Here is an 18,058-nt window from a genome sequence, read left to right as displayed (position 1 = left end):
TTTATAGTGTGCTTGTTAGAGACTTAGCTGGCACCCAGAGCGCTTTAGATCCGGGAGTCAGCAGCCCAAGACAAGAGAGCTTCCTTCGTCTATGTTTTTTGTGTGAAGGGGGGAAACCATGCGTGTGCTGCAAACGATCTTAGTATCGAAGTGCCGTCCCACATAACGGATCCGAACAATCTGCTTTACAGAGGAGCACTGCCGGAGCTTATCGTTGGCAAACTGAAGACCAGGCCGACCTCTTCTGTGACTCTTGAACACTGAATCTCAAGGTTGTGAATTCAAGCTCCACGCTGGCGGGAAATTCCATAGGTAATGATCACATTTTCTTGCATGCTAATCAAAAGAAATATTAAGAAACTTTTCCCGATACCAGTTTTTTACAAAAGTAAAGGCACACGGCACATGTGTGCCACATCACGTCCGAGTTTAGTGACAACTACCTCAGAGATTGTAAGCTGGGTAGTTTCAGATCAGATCACTTTTTTATCAAAGGTTCAAGCAAACCTGAATACTTTTGCAAGAGACATTTCAGAATCCCAGTCAAATCCAGTACGATTGCTGGATCCTTCGAATTCGACTGAACTATAGCACAGATCTGCAGTCCACCATTAGAATACTGTGGGTGCGTTGTATAAGCCACACGGCCAAAATAGTTCTAAAACAGGAGATGCATCCTCGTTTAGGAATGTGGTATAAAGTGAAATGGTCTGGGAAGAGTCCTACGTTTGAACAGTTCAAAATAGACATAAAGGGGTATTTACGGACTCTTTCGAAATGTAAGAACAAGCTGTGCGGACCTTATCTTTATTTACCTTGTGTAATCGTTTTTCATAAAGTGTAATTGTATTATAGCATGTGCCCCTGACGAAGTTCTTGATACGTTATATGTGCTCTTGTTTGTATTGTATGTAGTTTTGTTGTTCAAATAAAAGGTAAAAGACACAACTTTCCGGATGCGGCTGCTGTAAAGATAAAATGACATCAAGGGTGCTGTACGCAGAGGTCTGAAACCTGCTCCACAGAAGATCTTTATCCAGAGGTGTTAAAGTCGAGATCTCGCCATGAGAGGGGAAGCATCTCAGAAAAAGCAGGTGCAGTCGGTTCCACGGTCATAACGCCACTAAGTCGGGCGACAAGAGCAAAACCCACCCGACCTCCTCCGAGCAAGTAACGAGACAAAGAGACAGCACACAGCGGGTAGCGTGGCCGAGCGGTCTAAGGCGCTGGATTAAGGCTCCAGTCTCTCCGGGGGCGTGGGTTCGAATCCCACCGCTGCCAGGTGCTTCTGTCGCCACCTCCTTTCAGCTGACTTCAGACGAAAGGGAGGGAACTGCTTTTTGGCAGTCTCTCGAGAAACTAAGCAAAGTGTTTAAAGATACTTTCTCAGCTTGACATCAAGGCACAAAACAAAAACCTTCTTGCGTCCTCTCAACCCAAAAGCGCTTTGCCACTTTTTGCGTTATGCAGGGAACGACGTCTGCCCAGATCACTTTTGTGTCAATGCAAATCGTAGTGTGCCCTCCGTTTTAATGTTGGCTGTGCTGGCGTGCCGCTTCTGTCTGTGAAACTTGAATGTTCTGCTTCTTCACACCGAATCGTTGGCGGGGGTTGAGCTTGTTAAATCTTTGCGCATAGCGCTCCTTTGGAAGTACTTTGTCCAAGTTCAAAAGCGATCGTGGGATTTACTTCATGCGTTCAAGAAGCATGCCTCGCACGACAGATTTAAATGGGGAATGGAGCCTGCTTCTTGCTGTTTTTCCCGTGGTTGCAGTTACAAAGTTGACCGTGCTTTCACATTCTGTTAACAGTATTCACTGGCTGAGCTTTATCAGTTGGTTCGTAAAGGAATCTCTGCTTCGGTTCCAGAAAAGTCATCTGTAGTGTGTTTTTTTCCGTGCCCATGGCAGTCTTTTAAAGCTGGTAGTAATGGCGGCGAAGTTAATTTTTTATCCTCTTTAAAAGAATAAGGACGGGCTGGGGCGAGCTCCATTTGCCACTCTTTCAGCTAACCGCCGAACTCGCGAACTGATTACACTGCAGAGCCACAGGCGCCTCGCTTTTGTCCATTCTCTGGGTTAGGGTGAAAAAAAAACACTGCTGGTATTAGCTGGCCTGCTGGGAGTACCTCTTCTTCACTGATAAGCAAGATTTGTGTTTCATCTTTCGCAAGCTGTATAGATTTCTTTCAAAACAAGTTGTTCCAGAAAGGAAACGAACACTTGCATTCACCTGAATTAAAAGGCATGGGATTTGCCCGTAAGGATAAATGCTGTACAGTAAGACAGGCACCGCTGGGAATCGGACCCAGGATCTCCTGTTTACTAGACAGGCGCTTTAGCCAACTAAGCCACGGCGCCGGCAAAGTGCTGTCCTTTGACAGCCACTTGGACACGTCTCAACTGCTCTGAGACAACTGCGTTCGGTGTGCACCGAGCCTGTTCGCCTTGCAAGTTTCCTCATTTACATGCGATAGCTCCACCACTAAGAGAAAGGATGAGAAATGGCTTTTATCTGGCACTTTTCATGTCAGAGGATCCCAATCTGCTTTCCGTGTACAAGAGGATGTCCAACTCATGTAGCTAAAGACGTAGACGACAGTGCTCCACTGAAATCTTGATCTCACAACCCTCGGCATGACTCCGCTGTGTTCTGCTTTAGACAAAGGGGGGAAAAGACTTCTTTCATCACACGTTTTGCACTGTTTACGGTGTTTGCAGTGCTCTTTCTTAAATGAAAACCAGGAATCAGCACCATATGAGGTGAGACTAGATAATATTGGAACAAGTAGCCTCGCCATTCCATGCGTGACGTGAGCAAAGTGTAATTCCTGTCTTTATAGTGTGCTTGTTAGAGACTTAGCTGGCACCCAGAGCGCTTTAGATCCGGGAGTCAGCAGCCCAAGACAAGAGAGCTTCCTTCGTCTATGTTTTTTGCGTGAAGGGGGGAAACCATGCGTGTGCTGCAAACGATCTTAGTATCGAAGTGCCGTCCCACATAACGGATCCGAACAATCTGCTTTACAGAGGAGCACTGCCGGAGCTTATCGTTGGCAAACTGAAGACCAGGCCGACCTCTTCTGTGACTCTTGAACACTGAATCTCAAGGTTGTGAATTCAAGCTCCACGCTGGCGGGAAATTCCATAGGTAATGATCACATTTTCTTGCATGCTAATCAAAAGAAATATTAAGAAACTTTTCCCGATACCAGTTTTTTACAAAAGTAAAGGCACACGGCACATGTGTGCCACATCACGTCCGAGTTTAGTGACAACTACCTCAGAGATTGTAAGCTGGGTAGTTTCAGATCAGATCACTTTTTTTTATCAAAGGTTCAAGCAAACCCGAATACTTTTGTAAGAGACATTTCAGAATCCCAGTCAAATCCAGTACGATTGCTGGATCCTTCGAATTCGACTGAACTATAGCACAGATCTGCAGTCCACCATTAGAATACTGTGGGTGCGTTGTATAAGCCACACCGCCAAAATAGTTCTAAAACAGGAGATGCTTCCTCGTTTAGGAATGTGATATAAAGTGAAATGGTCTGGGAAGAGTCCTACGTTTGAACATTTCAAAATAGACATAAAGGGGTATTTACAGTACGGACTCTATCGAAATGTAAGAACAAGCTGTGCGGACCTTATCTTTATTTACCTTGTGTAATCGTTTTTCATAAAGTGTAATTGTATTATAGCATGTGCCCCTGACGATGTTCCTGATACGTTATATGTGCTCTTGTTTGTATTGTATGTAGTTTTGTTGTTCAAATAAAACGTAAAAGACACAACTTTCCGGATGCGGCTGCTGTAAAGATAAAATGACATCAAGGGTGCTGTACGCAGAGGTCTGAAACCTGCTCCACAGAAGATCTTTATCCAGAGGTGTTAAAGAAGTCGAGATCTCGCCATGAGAGGGGAAGCATCTCAGAAAAAGCAGGTGCAGTCGGTTCCACGGTCATAACGCCACTAAGTCGGGCGACAAGAGCAAAACCCACCCGACCTCCTCCAAGCAAGTAACGAGACAAAGAGACAGCGCACAGCGGGTTGTGTGGTCGAGTGGTCTAAGGCGCTGGATTAAGGCTCCAGTTTCTCCGGGGGCGTGGGTTCGAATCCCACCGCTGCCAGGTGCTTCTGTCGCCACCTCCTTTCAGCTGACTTCAGACGAAAGGGAGGGAACTGCTTTTTGGCAGTCTCTCGAGAAACTAAGCAAAGTGTTTAAAGATACTTTCTCAGCTTGACATCAAGGCACAAAACAAAAACCTTCTTGCGTCCTCTCAACCCAAAAGCGCCTTGCCACTTTTTGCGTTATGCAGGGAACGACGTCTGCCCAGATCACTTTTGTGTCAATGCAAATCGTAGTGTGCCCTCCGTTTTAATGTTGGCTGTGCTGGCGTGCCGCTTCTGTCTGTGAAACTTGAATGTTCTGCTTCTTCACACCGAATCGTTGGCGGGGGTTGAGCTTGTTAAATCTTTGCGCATAGCGCTCCTTTGGAAGTACTTTGTCCAAGTTCAAAAGCGATCGTGGGATTTACTTCATGCGTTCAAGAAGCATGCCTCGCACGACAGATTTAAATGGGGAATGGAGCCTGCTTCTTGCTGTTTTTCCCGTGGTTGCAGTTACAAAGTTGATCGTGCTTTCACATTCTGTTAACAGTATTCACTGGCTGAGCTTTATCAGTTGGTTCGTAAAGGAATCTCTGCTTCGGTTCCAGAAAAGTCATCTGTAGTGTGTTTTTTTCCGTGCCCATGGCAGTCTTTTAAAGCTGGTAGTAATGGCGGCGAAGTTAATTTTTTATCCTCTTTAAAAGAATAAGGACGGGCTGGGGCGAGCTCCATTTGCCACTCTTTCAGCTAACCGCCGAACTCGCGAACTGATTACACTGCAGAGCCACAGGCGCCTCGCTTTTCTCCATTCTCTGGGTTAGGGTGAAAAAAAAACACTGCTGGTATTAGCTGGCCTGCTGGGAGTACCTCTTCTTCACTGATAAGCAAGATTTGTGTTTCATCTTTCGCAAGCTGTATAGATTTCTTTCAAAACAAGTTGTTCCAGAAAGGAAACGAACACTTGAATTCACCTGAATTAAAAGGGATGGGATTTGCCCGTAAGGATAAATTCTGTACAGTAAGACAGGAAGAAAGGCACCGCTGGGAATCGGATCCAGGATCTCCTGTTTACTAGACAGGCGCTTTAGCCAACTAAGCCACGGCGCCAGCAAAGGGCCGTCCTTTGACAGCCACTTGGACACGTCTCAACTGCTCTGAGACATCTGCGTTCGGTGTGCACCGAGCCTGTTCGCCTTGCAAGTTGCCTCATTTACATGCGATAGCTCCACCACTAAGAGAAAGGATGAGAAATGGCTTTTATCTGGCACTTTTCATGTCAGAGGATCTCAATCTGCTTTCCGTGTACAAGAGGATGTCCAACTCATGTAGCTAAAGACGTAGACGACAGTGCTCCACTGAAATCTTGATCTCACAACCCTCGGCATGACTCCGCTGTGTTCTGCTTTAGACAAAGGGGGGAAAAGACTTCTTTCATCACACGTTTTGCACTGTTTACGGTGTTTGCAGTGCTCTTTCTTAAATGAAAACCAGGAATCGGCACCATATGAGGTGAGACTAGATAATATTGGAACAAGTAGCCTCGCCATTCCACGCGTGACGTGAGCAAAGTGTAATTCCTGTCTTTATAGTGTGCTTGTTAGAGACTTAGCTGGCACCCAGAGCGCTTTAATTCCGGTAGTCAGCAGCCCAAGACAAGAGAGCTTCCTTCGTCTATGTTTTTTGCGTGAAGGGGGGAAACCATGCGTGTGCTGCAAACGATCTTAGTATCGAAGTGCCGTCCCACATAACGGATCCGAACAATCTGCTTTACAGAGGAGCACTGCCGGAGCTTATCGTTGGCAAACTGAAGACCAGGCCGACCTCTTCTGTGACTCTTGAACACTGAATCTCAAGGTTGTGAATTCAAGCTCCACGCTGGCGGGAAATTCCATAGGTAATGATCACATTTTCTTGCATGCTAATCAAAAGAAATATTAAGAAACTTTTCCCGATACCAGTTTTTTACAAAAGTAAAGGCACACGGCACATGTGTGCCACATCACGTCCGAGTTTAGTGACAACTACCTCAGAGATTGTAAGCTGGGTAGTTTCAGATCAGATCACTTTTTTTATCAAAGGTTCAAGCAAACCCGAATACTTTTGCAAGAGACATTTCAGAATCCCAGTCAAATCCAGTACGATTGCTGGATCCTTCGAATTCGACTGAACTATAGCACAGATCTGCAGTCCACCATTAGAATACTGTGGGTGCGTTGTATAAGCCACACGGCCAAAATAGTTCTAAAACAGGAGATGCATCCTCGTTTAGGAATGTGGTATAAAGTGAAATGGTCTGGGAAGAGTCCTACGTTTGAACAGTTCAAAATAGACATAAAGGGGTATTTACGGACTCTTTCGAAATGTAAGAACAAGCTGTGCGGACCTTATCTTTATTTACCTTGTGTAATCGTTTTTCATAAAGTGTAATTGTATTATAGCATGTGCCCCTGACGAAGTTCTTGATACGTTATATGTGCTCTTGTTTGTATTGTATGTAGTTTTGTTGTTCAAATAAAAGGTAAAAGACACAACTTTCCGGATGCGGCTGCTGTAAAGATAAAATGACATCAAGGGTGCTGTACGCAGAGGTCTGAAACCTGCTCCACAGAAGATCTTTATCCAGAGGTGTTAAAGAAGTCGAGATCTCGCCATGAGAGGGGAAGCATCTCAGAAAAAGCAGGTGCAGTCTGTTCCACGGTCATAACGCCACTAAGTCGGGCGACAAGAGCAAAACCCACCCGACCTCCTCCGAGCAAGTAACGAGACAAAGAGACAGCGCACAGCGGGTAGCGTTTCCGGGCGGTCTAAGGCGCTGGATTAAGGCTCCAGTCTCTCCGGGGGCGTGGGTTCGAATCCCACCGCTGCCAGGTGCTTCTGTCGCCACCTCCTTTCAGCTGACTTCAGACGAAAGGGAGGGAACTGCTTTTTGGCAGTCTCTCGAGAAACTAAGCAAAGTGTTTAAAGATACTTTCTCAGCTTGACATCAAGGCACAAAACAAAAACCTTCTTGCGTCCTCTCAACCCAAAAGCGCCTTGCCACTTTTTGCGTTATGCAGGGAACGACGTCTGCCCAGATCACTTTTGTGTCAATGCAAATCGTAGTGTGCCCTCCGTTTTAATGTTGGCTGTGCTGGCGTGCCGCTTCTGTCTGTGAAACTTGAATGTTCTGCTTCTTCACACCGAATCGTTGGCGGGGGTTGAGCTTGTTAAATCTTTGCGCATAGCGCTCCTTTGGAAGTACTTTGTCCAAGTTCAAAAGCGATCGTGGGATTTCCTTCATGCGTTCAAGAAGCATGCCTCGCACGACAGATTTAAATGGGGAATGGAGCCTGCTTCTTGCTGTTTTTCCCGTGGTTGCAGTTACAAAGTTGATCGTGCTTTCACATTCTGTTAACAGTATTCACTGGCTGAGCTTTATCAGTTGGTTCGTAAAGGAATCTCTGCTTCGGTTCCAGAAAAGTCATCTGTAGTGTGTTTTTTTCCGTGCCCATGGCAGTCTTTTAAAGCTGGTAGTAATGGCGGCGAAGTTAATTTTTTATCCTCTTTAAAAGAATAAGGACGGGCTGGGGCGAGCTCCATTTGCCACTCTTTCAGCTAACCGCCGAACTCGCGAACTGATTACACTGCAGAGCCACAGGCGCCTCGCTTTTCTCCATTCTCTGGGTTAGGGTGAAAAAAAAACACTGCTGGTATTAGCTGGCCTGCTGGGAGTACCTCTTCTTCACTGATAAGCAAGATTTGTGTTTCATCTTTCGCAAGCTGTATAGATTTCTTTCAAAACAAGTTGTTCCAGAAAGGAAACGAACACTTGCATTCACCTGAATTAAAAGGCATGGGATTTGCCCGTAAGGATAAATGCTGTACAGTAAGACAGGCACCGCTGGGAATCAGACCCAGGATCTCCTGTTTACTAGACAGGCGCTTTAGCCAACTAAGCCACGGCGCCGGCAAAGTGCTGTCCTTTGACCGCCACTTGGACACGTCTCAACTGCTCTGAGACATCTGCGTTCGGTGTGCACCGAGCCTGCTCGCCTTGCAAGTTGCCTCATTTACATGCGATAGCTCCACCACTAAGAGAAAGGATGAGAAATGGCTTTTATCTGGCACTTTTCATGTCAGAGGATCTCAATCTGCTTTCCGTGTACAAGAGGATGTCCAACTCATGTAGCTAAAGACGTAGACGACAGTGCTCCACTGAAATCTTGATCTCACAACCCTCGGCATGACTCCGCTGTGTTCTGCTTTAGACAAAGGGGGGAAAAGACTTCTTTCATCACACGTTTTGCACTGTTTACGGTGTTTGCAGTGCTCTTTCTTAAATGAAAACCAGGAATCGGCACCATATGAGGTGAGACTAGATAATATTGGAACAAGTAGCCTCGCCATTCCATGCGTGACGTGAGCAAAGTGTAATTCCTGTCTTTATAGTGTGCTTGTTAGAGACTTAGCTGGCACCCAGAGTGCTTTAAATCCGGTAGTCAGCAGCCCAAGACAAGAGAGCTTCCTTCGTCTATGTTTTTTGCGTGAAGGGGGGAAACCATGCGTGTGCTGCAAACGATCTTAGTATCGAAGTGCCGTCCCACATAACGGATCCGAACAATTTGCTTTACAGAGGAGCACTGCCGGAGCTTATCGTTGGCAAACTGAAGACCAGGCCGACCTCTTCTGTGACTCTTGAACACTGAATCTCAAGGTTGTGAATTCAAGCTCCACGCTGGCGGGAAATTCCATAGGTAATGATGACATTTTCTTGCATGCTAATCAAAAGAAATATTAAGAAACTTTTCCCGATACCAGTTTTTTACAAAAGTAAAGGCACACGGCACATGTGTGCCACATCACGTCCGAGTTTAGTGACAACTACCTCAGAGATTGTAAGCTGGGTAGTTTCAGATCAGATCACTTTTTTATATCAAAGGTTCAAGCAAACCCGAATACTTTTGCAAGAGACATTTCAGAATCCCAGTCAAATCCAGTACGATTGCTGGATCCTTCGAATTCGACTGAACTATAGCACAGATCTGCAGTCCACCATTAGAATACTGTGGGTGCGTTGTATAAGCCACACGGCCAAAATAGTTCTAAAACAGGAGATGCATCCTCGTTTAGGAATGTGGTATAAAGTGAAATGGTCTGGGAAGAGTCCTACGTTTGAACAGTTCAAAATAGACATAAAGGGGTATTTACGGACTCTTTCGCAATGTAAGAACAAGCTGTGCGGACCTTATCTTTATTTACCTTGTGTAATCGTTTTTCATAAAGTGTAATTGTATTATAGCATGTGCCCCTGACGATGTTCTTGATACGTTATATGTGCTCTTGTTTGTATTGTATGTAGTTTTGTTGTTCAAATAAAAGGTAAAAGACACAACTTTCCGGATGCGGCTGCTGTAAAGATAAAATGACATCAAGGGTGCTGTACGCAGAGGTCTGAAACCTGCTCCACAGAAGATCTTTATCCAGAGGTGTTAAAGAAGTCGAGATCTCGCCATGAGAGGGGAAGCATCTCAGAAAAAGCAGGTGCAGTTGGTTCCACGGTCATAACGCCACTAAGTCGGGCGACAAGAGCAAAAGCCACCCTTTTTTTTCCGGGCAGGTAATGTGGCTCAGTGGTTTAAGTCTCTGGCTTAAGGCTTCAGTCTTTTTGGAGGTGTGGGTTCCAATCCCATTGCTGCCTGGTGTTTTTGTTTTAGAACCACCTTCCTACTGTTTAGGAATCCAATGGGGGACATGTGTTTTTTGATAAATGGAGCAAAAGCTATTTTATCAGCTTAACATCAAAGCAGGGAAAAAAAAATGTTTCGTCTTTTCAACACAAATTCTCGTTTCCACCTTCAGCAGGGAAGTTTGTCTACCAAGATCACTTTTGATTCAGTGCAAATCACAGTGTGCCCTCAATTATGATGTCGATTGTGTTCCTTTTATCGTTCTGCGTCTTCAAGTCGAGTCGTCCTCAGAGGTAGAGCTGATAAAGTCTTTCTGCATAGCGCTCTATCAGAAATAACTTGTCCAAGTTCAAAAGAGATCGTGGGTTTTACTTCAAGCGATCACAAAGCATACCTCACATGTCAGATCTAAGTGTGGAATTGATTCTGTTTTTTTATGTTCTGCTAGAGTATCTATTGGCTTGCCTTTATCAGCTGTGTTGGAAAGATAATCTGTGCTTCGTCTCAGAAAAAAATCATCAGTACCGTCATTTTATTCTGTGCGTATGGCCGTTATTTAAAATATATAAAAATCACGAGTTCATAGATTTCTCCAAATAACAACGACACCTTGTAAACCTGTGATAAGAATTCCTTCAATCCAATAGTTTCACTCCAGGGAAAAGGCAGGGAAACATAGAGGATTCTTATTTAAAGACAACATCCGTATTGGATTGCATGTAAGCAGGCATCACTCAGAATTCCTAATATGATTCTGAATTCAGTTTTGCAGTTCTTTAGTGTTTTACTACTTTCAGAGAGTCCTTTATTGACCTTGCTGAAGCAGAGAAGCGACATAATCACAAATGTGACCAGTTTTTTTGCTGTTTCTGGTTAATAATGATTATTATTTTGTATTTTGATTAGTATTTTTCGTAGCATTCTTCTTCAGCTTTTAAGTTATTTGGTGAGCAAGAACCACTGAGAACGAATCTGAATGTGTGAGCCCATTTCAAAAAATAAAAAAAATAAGTTATATAAATCAAACCTTTTCTTCTGTAGTAATTTCATTTGATATTAAAATTAGTCCTGATTTACAATTTTTGGACATGGTTCATCTTAAATAATTTTGTAATAAGTTTCAGTTTAGGAAAATCATGCCCAGAAGCTACCAAAACTGGTAATGTTCACATAATGTGTAATGCAATAGCAGCAGTTGGGGTGGGAAACAAAAGGCATCTTTTGGTATGAATCCTAAAACTTCATAGATGGCATTCTAGGATTTCTTGCTTCAGATAAAGCTGTCAATACAACATAGATTTCTACTCAGTCAATATCAGCAGTGTTATCACTACCAAACACTAAATATAGATCCTGGCAATACTTCATGAGTTGTTCATTAGAAAATTGTTTATGTTTTTTTTAACATATTTTCAATACCAGACAAAAAGTCGAAAGTTTCAATTTCATGCAAATGATGAAATCTCTCTTCGATGGAAGTTATAAGTACAGTACATCCAAAATACTGCGGAATCAATCAAATTTACATGTTTCTTGTGGATCCAGAAGATCATTTTGAGACTCAAAACATGCCTGTCTTTTCTTTTTTCGAGGACGAAGGAGTAGCAGCAGGAGTAGCAGTAATGGCAAGAACATGTTTAGAGTTCAGCACTTCTCATTTCTAATGCGGAGCCATCGACTCGGAAAGCACCAGCCCCGATAAAATAAATTGCAGAATTGCTGCCTACACGCTTTGAATTGCTGGCATTCTCTGAAAGCGTTCCTTTTTGAGGGTTCATGAAATTCCTCACATTTGAGCCAACCCTAAAATATTTCATTCGGGGTCGCCTAATTCATAGTGCAAACCGAATCTACAGGGGAATGCTGTGGCACATGAAGCCGTTTGTTATTCTGTTGTAAGGTGTGAAGGGCGGAATGCAAATCGAGTTGGTGAATAGAAAATGAAACAGGAGTCACTTCTTGAGCTACAAATTCCAAAAAGTATGAAAACCTGTGCATTTTAACAGTGCAGAATACTCACAAATTGCACTGAGTTGCTTGCTTTCTTCTGCTGCTTTTATATTTCAGTCATTCACTGTCAGCTAGCACTGGAACAATTCAAGAGAGGTAAAAACAGAAGCAGTCAGGAGTGAGATTTGAACCCACGCCTCCACTTGGAGACCAGAACACCCAAGCCAGCTGAAAAGACACACATCCTTGAGTCTGGCGCCTTAGACCACTCGGCCACCCTGACAAGCGAACGCAAGGGGTGTGCTGAATGTACCAGTAGTTGACTAAACTGAGATTCTTCCCTGAAATTATTTGCTTGCGAAGAGCCAAGTTGCCTTGAATGGATCTTGGAAATCAAATATACGGATGGATTGTTATTCGTTTGTGAGTTTTGAGGGGCGTATTATAAATTGAGTTGGTGAAAAGGCGCTTTTTGTTAGTCTGTCGGGAGGCTGCACAAGGTGTTTAGAGGGAGAACTTCAAAAAGACCGGCTCTCTATGTTTAACATCAAGGCAGATTTTTTTTTTCTCAATGGAAATGCTCTTTGGCGCTTTCAGCTTTACGTAGGGAACAACGTCTGCCGAGATCACTTTTGAGCCAGTGCACAAGGTAAAGTGCCACCAATTACATTTAATATTGGCTGTGGTAGCGAGCTGATTTTGTTTGTGAAGCTTTTACTTCTTTAAGCTGAATCATCAGCAGGACTAGCTTATTAAATCTTTGCTCATAGCGCTCAATCAGAAATACCTTGTCCATGTTCAAAAGAGATCAGGGGATTTACTTCATGCTTTCACATAGCATACCTTACACGAAAGATTTAAATGGGGAATTGATTGTGCTTCTTGATGTTGTTCCTGTGGTTGCCTTGATTACAATGGTGAACGTTCTTCCATGTTCTGCTAGAGTATCCACTGGGTGGGCTTTATCAATTGGCTCGGATAGGTCATCAGTGCTCCGTCTCCAGAAAAATAATCAGCACTGTCTTTTTTCTGTGCACATGACTGTCTTTTAAAACGTGATTATGAAATCACGAGTTCATTGATTTCTCCAAATAACAACAATACATTTTAACCCAGCGGTTAGCATTCCTCCAATCCAATAGTTTTACTCCAAGTAAAAAGCAGCGCAATATATAGAGAGATGATATTCAAAGATTTCAACATTCTTATTGGATTGCCTGTATCCAGATATCGCTCAGAATTGCTAATATGATTTTAATTCAGTTCAGAGTCTTTTATTGACCTTGCTGAAGCAGAGAAGTGACATAACCACAAATGCGACCAGTTGTGCAGCTGTTTCTGGTTAATAATGATTAATGCGGAAAAAAAACAGCTCCTTGCATTAAGAGCAAGAGCAACCAATGCGCTTGCTTGTTGAGTTGGGTGTTTTCCGAGCCACTCTTTTGCTCCCTTTTTGACCAAGACACAGATGTGTGCTGATTGGTTGAGAGTTTGGCGGGCATTGGAGACCCACGTGGTGTTACCACGCCCTGGCAATCCCTGATTGGTTGATGAAGGTGAGATATGAGTCACTTACTCCTGACACTTAGGAATGCAGTCCAGATGTCCATTCGGCACTCCCTAGACAGATAGGTGCCAATGGATGACCATTGATCATGATAGCCAGGCTTAGCTAAGTGCATCTCCGTTTGGGAACTGTCCCTTATCAAAAGAAAACATCTTTAATCAGCCTGCATGAATACTTTCTCTGTGGCTGCACCACAGAGAGGGAGAGTGAGATGGGGCCTCATTTAGGAAAGCACAGCAACGCTTAATTCTGTATTATTAACAAGCATTGCCGCTACAGCTGTAAACTTATTTGGCGAGCATGGACCTCTGAGAAGGAGTCTGAATCCATCAAGAAGACAGGAATTCTAATATCGCACTGCCGTCTTGTGTACAAAATATTTGTTCAGCTCTAACGTCTGTGTGCATTGACAAGGCATCTCAAAAGGATGTATTAAATAGGAAAATGATCCTTTCTGTTACCATTCCTGTAGTTGGAGCATTGTTTCACCCTTTTACGTTCTACAATATTTACAGACAAGGTTTTATCACTGGAGTTGTACAGAACAAGTGTGCATCAGTCCATGAAAATCATCAGTACTACTGTTTTTCTATGCATAGTTTAATCAAGAGCACTTAAAAGATACAAAAGATGGATTGTGTTCTGTGAGCACCTGCACATCTCTAAGTCACTCCCACAGCCTTTTATGTGGGGGATGTAGCTCAGTGGTAGAGCACATGCTTTGCATGTATGAAGTCCTGTGTTCAATCCCAGGTATCTCCACGTGCTTTATGTTACTGTGCTTACATCGCAGTCTTCTGTTGAGTGAGAACTCTTTGCTCGTGCTCATAGAGAGCCAGGTTTACACAATTAAACTCGAAGTGCTACAGTGTTCTCTGCAGTTTTAAATGTACCTCCAAAGCATTTAGTTCTGTTAACTACCAAAGAATGTGAACTAATTTAAAGTCACATTCAGGAAATCCAGAGAACGTCTTCACACTTGACATGGCTGTTGCAGAAAAACCTCACCCGGGATGTTGAATCTCACCCGGGATTTCCTGAGAGATCATTCACCGAGCGAGTCCTCCCTCTGGATTCCGCACTGAGCTGAAAGCTGCGCAAATTCCTCATTGTGTGTCCTGTACTGTGAAGCACAGTGACAAGAACGCCTTGAGTTTTTTTTCCGTATGTGAAGGAAAATGCAAAAGAGCATGAAAAGTATTGATGGCATAAAATATCCATGGTACAACTCGAGAAGGAACTGACGGACAAAACAATGCCATTTGATGATTACAAGAGAAACACAACCGTCCGAACATGGGCTTGGATCCTGAATGCTTGCGTTAAAAGACAAAGCAAAGGATATAACCTGTAAATGTCTTCATGTCTTACACTTTATGAAATAACACAATTGCTTCCTTTCTTAATAATTTCTTACTATTGATAGATGCTTTTTTGAATTTTAACAGAATCACAATTACAGACATTTGGGGTTAAACTGTTATTCACATACTCTAACGAAGAGAAACGTTAGTGTCTTCTGGTTTGTGAGCCCATTTCTCAAAAAATAAAAAAATAAGTTATAAATATTAAATTGTTCTATTTGGTAGGCTTGCATAGTCTTATTCATATTTCAGTTAAACATTTTCTTCTGTAGTAATTTCATTTGATATTATATTAATCCTGATTTACAATTTTTGGACATGGTTCATCTTAAATAATTTGTAATTAGTTTCAATTTTGGAAAATCACGCCCAGAAGCTACTAAAACTAGTAATGTTTGCATAATGTGTAATGTAATAGTAGCATTTTGGGTGGGAAAACAAAAGGCATTTCTTGGTATGAATCCCAACACTTCATAAGCGGCGTTCGAGGATTTCTCGCTTCAGATAAAGCTGTCAATACATCATAGATTTTTACTCAATCAATATCAGCAGTGTTATCGCTACCGAACACTAAATATAGATCCTGGCAATACTTCGTGAGATCTTCATAAGAAAATCCAAAAAAGTACAGAAGCAATCAACGTTTCTTTTGGATCGAGAAGAGGATAATTATGAGACTCAAAATATGCCTGTCTTTTCTTTTTTCGAGGACAAATGGATAATTGAGGTGTAAAGTTGGGTTCAAAACCAAAGTCATCTGCTATTGCTGCTGTTTCTTTGATAGTTTCTTCAAATCCTTCAATTGATCATTGATATCGAGGAATAATATTATACAAATTGTGGTTTTCTGTTAATTGCCAATTTTATTGTTACATCTTCGTTTACAGATGTCTTCCATGTATCACAAGGTATAATAGTCGCCGTGTGTCCTCAGCTAAAATGTTTTAAAAAGTACGACAAAAGTACAATATGCTTAACAACATTTATGGTTATATCTATATTAAAATGAAGGTAAATATACCAAGATATTAAAAAACAATTGTACAGTCCTAACCTAATAATGCTTGTGAAGTTTTCCAATAAATCTGAACTGTAATTTTGAAATATTATTGCTGAGAATGCAAAGAGAATACAAAGATCAAATTCAATGAGTGAAAATACAAAAGTAGTTCACTAAACTGAGTTTCTTCCCTGAAATTATTTGATTTGCTTGCGAAGCACTAAGCAGCTTTGAACAGATTGCGGGAATCAAATATACAGATGGGTTCAGAGTGTGCTTTCCAACTTTTGTGTAACATTTTCCTTTGATAGGGCAGAGTTGTCTTCACAATCTGGGTTACATAAAAAGGAGTGACGTCAGTACAAAACAGCTTTCCTTCTTGGGGAACAACGGTTGTGTTCCATATTTCTAACTATTTTGGTTTCAAGATCTCAATTTAGTGTGAAACATAAAAGCCAGCTGGATTAATCTCTTACACATCATTTACAATGGCCTTTCAACTAATAGCCCGTGCAGGGATCAAACCTCAGCTAATGGTACGAGTTGCGTAAGGCTCTGCAACATGCAGGTAAGAAACTAACCTCTGCTTCTTCATTATATACACAGTGAGCTATATTTGCGAGCCTACTACCCACTGCGGGCTCCGTATTTAATTGTGGTACAAGACTGGCTGTGGAGATGAAGTGAGACTGGTGTGTACATTAAAAGGCTCATAGTGTCCCTGGGAGGGCTCAAACCACCACCCTTTTGGTTAACAACCGAGCCACAAGACTCATTATACAGCTTAACACTTCTCGGTCTCGGTGAAAGTGATACACTCCGTAAAATTTCCGGAGATTAATTTGTTTTTAAAGGAAAATCACCAACAGCGGCCGAGATCTACTGGAGTTTTTCATTCTATACTGCGATTTCTGTAGGGTACCCTGTGAAAATACGAAATTTTACGAGAAGGGATGGACATATAAGGTCAGAAGGCTTGGGGAATTGAACTTTAAGGTGAAGACTGCGGGTTCAGCAGCAGCAGAACCTGATCAGTATCAGTTGACTCCGATATACTTTGAAAATTAACTTTGGGATTTAGAGTCAGACATGCTACCGTTGCACCATGGGGTATTTAATTAAAAAAAATAGAAAAACAGTCAGTGTTCCTGGATCTGTTATCGAGAACAACACCTGCACAAGAGCTGCGCAGGAAGAATAAAATGTGGTCTGGGATGAAGAGACTCTCTTCGGAAGAGCGGCGCGCTTCACAGGAGAATTTTTTGTGAAGCTGATTTGTCTCCTTTGGGGAATTCAAAAGTGCTAATTGTTGTGGCGCAAAGGTAGCATGTCTGATTCCACATCAAAAGGCTGCGTGTTCAAATCACGTCGAAGTCTGCTATTAGTTTTTCAGGTTCTGCTGGTCCTGAACACGGAATTCACACCATGTAGTTGAGTTCTATCTGTACACTACATAGATAATCTAAACAAAACAGAGCCCTACTGGACATGCAGTTAGGATCTCACACAGCGAATACCCTTGAACACAAGAGAGAAGGCACAGTTCACATCTGCGAAACATCACCTCTCTCTTTAGAGACAGCTACATCAGAGAATGGAATCCCGGAAGTTTCAAATAACTTCTTTTAATACAGGTTCAAGAAAGTTAGGGAGTTTCCGGACACTTTTGTTTTATTAAAAAGTGTCTGAAGCCTGAAAATGTAATTTGAAAAAAAACCCGCTATTGGACATTAGCAGGTACTTTTTGTAACGATTTGCTATTTCATGCTGGAAAACAAAGGAAACAGACCCAATGTTTGCTTTCAGGTGCGGTTCATTACATAATACACATCTATTACTGAGGAGCTTGAATAAAATTTACACGAGCCAGGTAGAAGTCGAACCTACAATCTTATGATCCAAAATCAGATGCGTTATTTATTAAACTGCTGGTATTTCACATAACCGGAATTCCCCCATAGTGTGCTCAGCGTCGCTACTAGTAATATACCGCCCCGCCTAAAATTTCAAAGTGAGAAACATGTTTTCTGATTTTTTATGAGTTTTAAAATATTATCTCTTTAAATCAGACAAAGGGTTTATGTTTCGCACTGAAATTCTGATTGATTGAGAATTTAAAGAAAGACTGTTTTCTTCCACAACACCGTATAATTATCACATCCACCAGACTCTCCAACTTCTCCAGACCTTGCAGGGTGAGCAATTGCTCCGATAAATTAGGTCACATATCATGTTAAAACACCTCTTCTCAACACAACATTTCCTGGTGCACGTTTTCTCTATGAAAAAAAGACATTTTTCCCTTGCACGATTTCTCGTTTTTTATCAAAGCGTACAGAAAGAAAAAAGAAGAAGAAATAGTGTTGCAAAAGAACTCTGTCGCCCTTGGGAGATGTCAAATGCAT

At 42.4% G+C, this 18,058-nt stretch overlaps 4 non-coding genes across 4 annotated transcripts; 2 read left to right on the top strand and 2 right to left on the bottom strand.

Moving 5' to 3' along the window:
- The first annotated feature begins 1,199 nt into the window (after positions 1–1,199).
- trnal-aag (transfer RNA leucine (anticodon AAG)) lies at positions 1,200–1,281 on the top strand. Its single transcript has one exon. It is a non-coding gene; the product is annotated as a tRNA-Leu (tRNA).
- Positions 1,282–2,286: 1,005 nt separating this feature from the next.
- Positions 2,287–2,360, bottom strand: trnat-agu (transfer RNA threonine (anticodon AGU)). Its single transcript has one exon. It is a non-coding gene; the product is annotated as a tRNA-Thr (tRNA).
- A 9,532-nt stretch (positions 2,361–11,892) lies between these two features.
- Positions 11,893–12,005, bottom strand: trnal-caa (transfer RNA leucine (anticodon CAA)). The gene is made up of 2 exons: positions 11,968–12,005; positions 11,893–11,938 (listed from the first exon to the last, which is right to left on the bottom strand). It is a non-coding gene; the product is annotated as a tRNA-Leu (tRNA).
- Positions 12,006–13,979: 1,974 nt separating this feature from the next.
- Positions 13,980–14,051, top strand: trnaa-ugc (transfer RNA alanine (anticodon UGC)). The gene has a single exon. It is a non-coding gene; the product is annotated as a tRNA-Ala (tRNA).
- Positions 14,052–18,058: the final 4,007 nt, after the last annotated feature.

This window comes from Atractosteus spatula, chromosome 10 (genome assembly GCF_055471065.1).
Source record: "Atractosteus spatula isolate fAtrSpa1 chromosome 10, fAtrSpa1.hap1, whole genome shotgun sequence".
Classification (NCBI taxonomy): domain Eukaryota; kingdom Metazoa; phylum Chordata; class Actinopteri; order Semionotiformes; family Lepisosteidae; genus Atractosteus; species Atractosteus spatula.
This window is presented reverse-complemented; position numbering and strand designations above follow the sequence as displayed.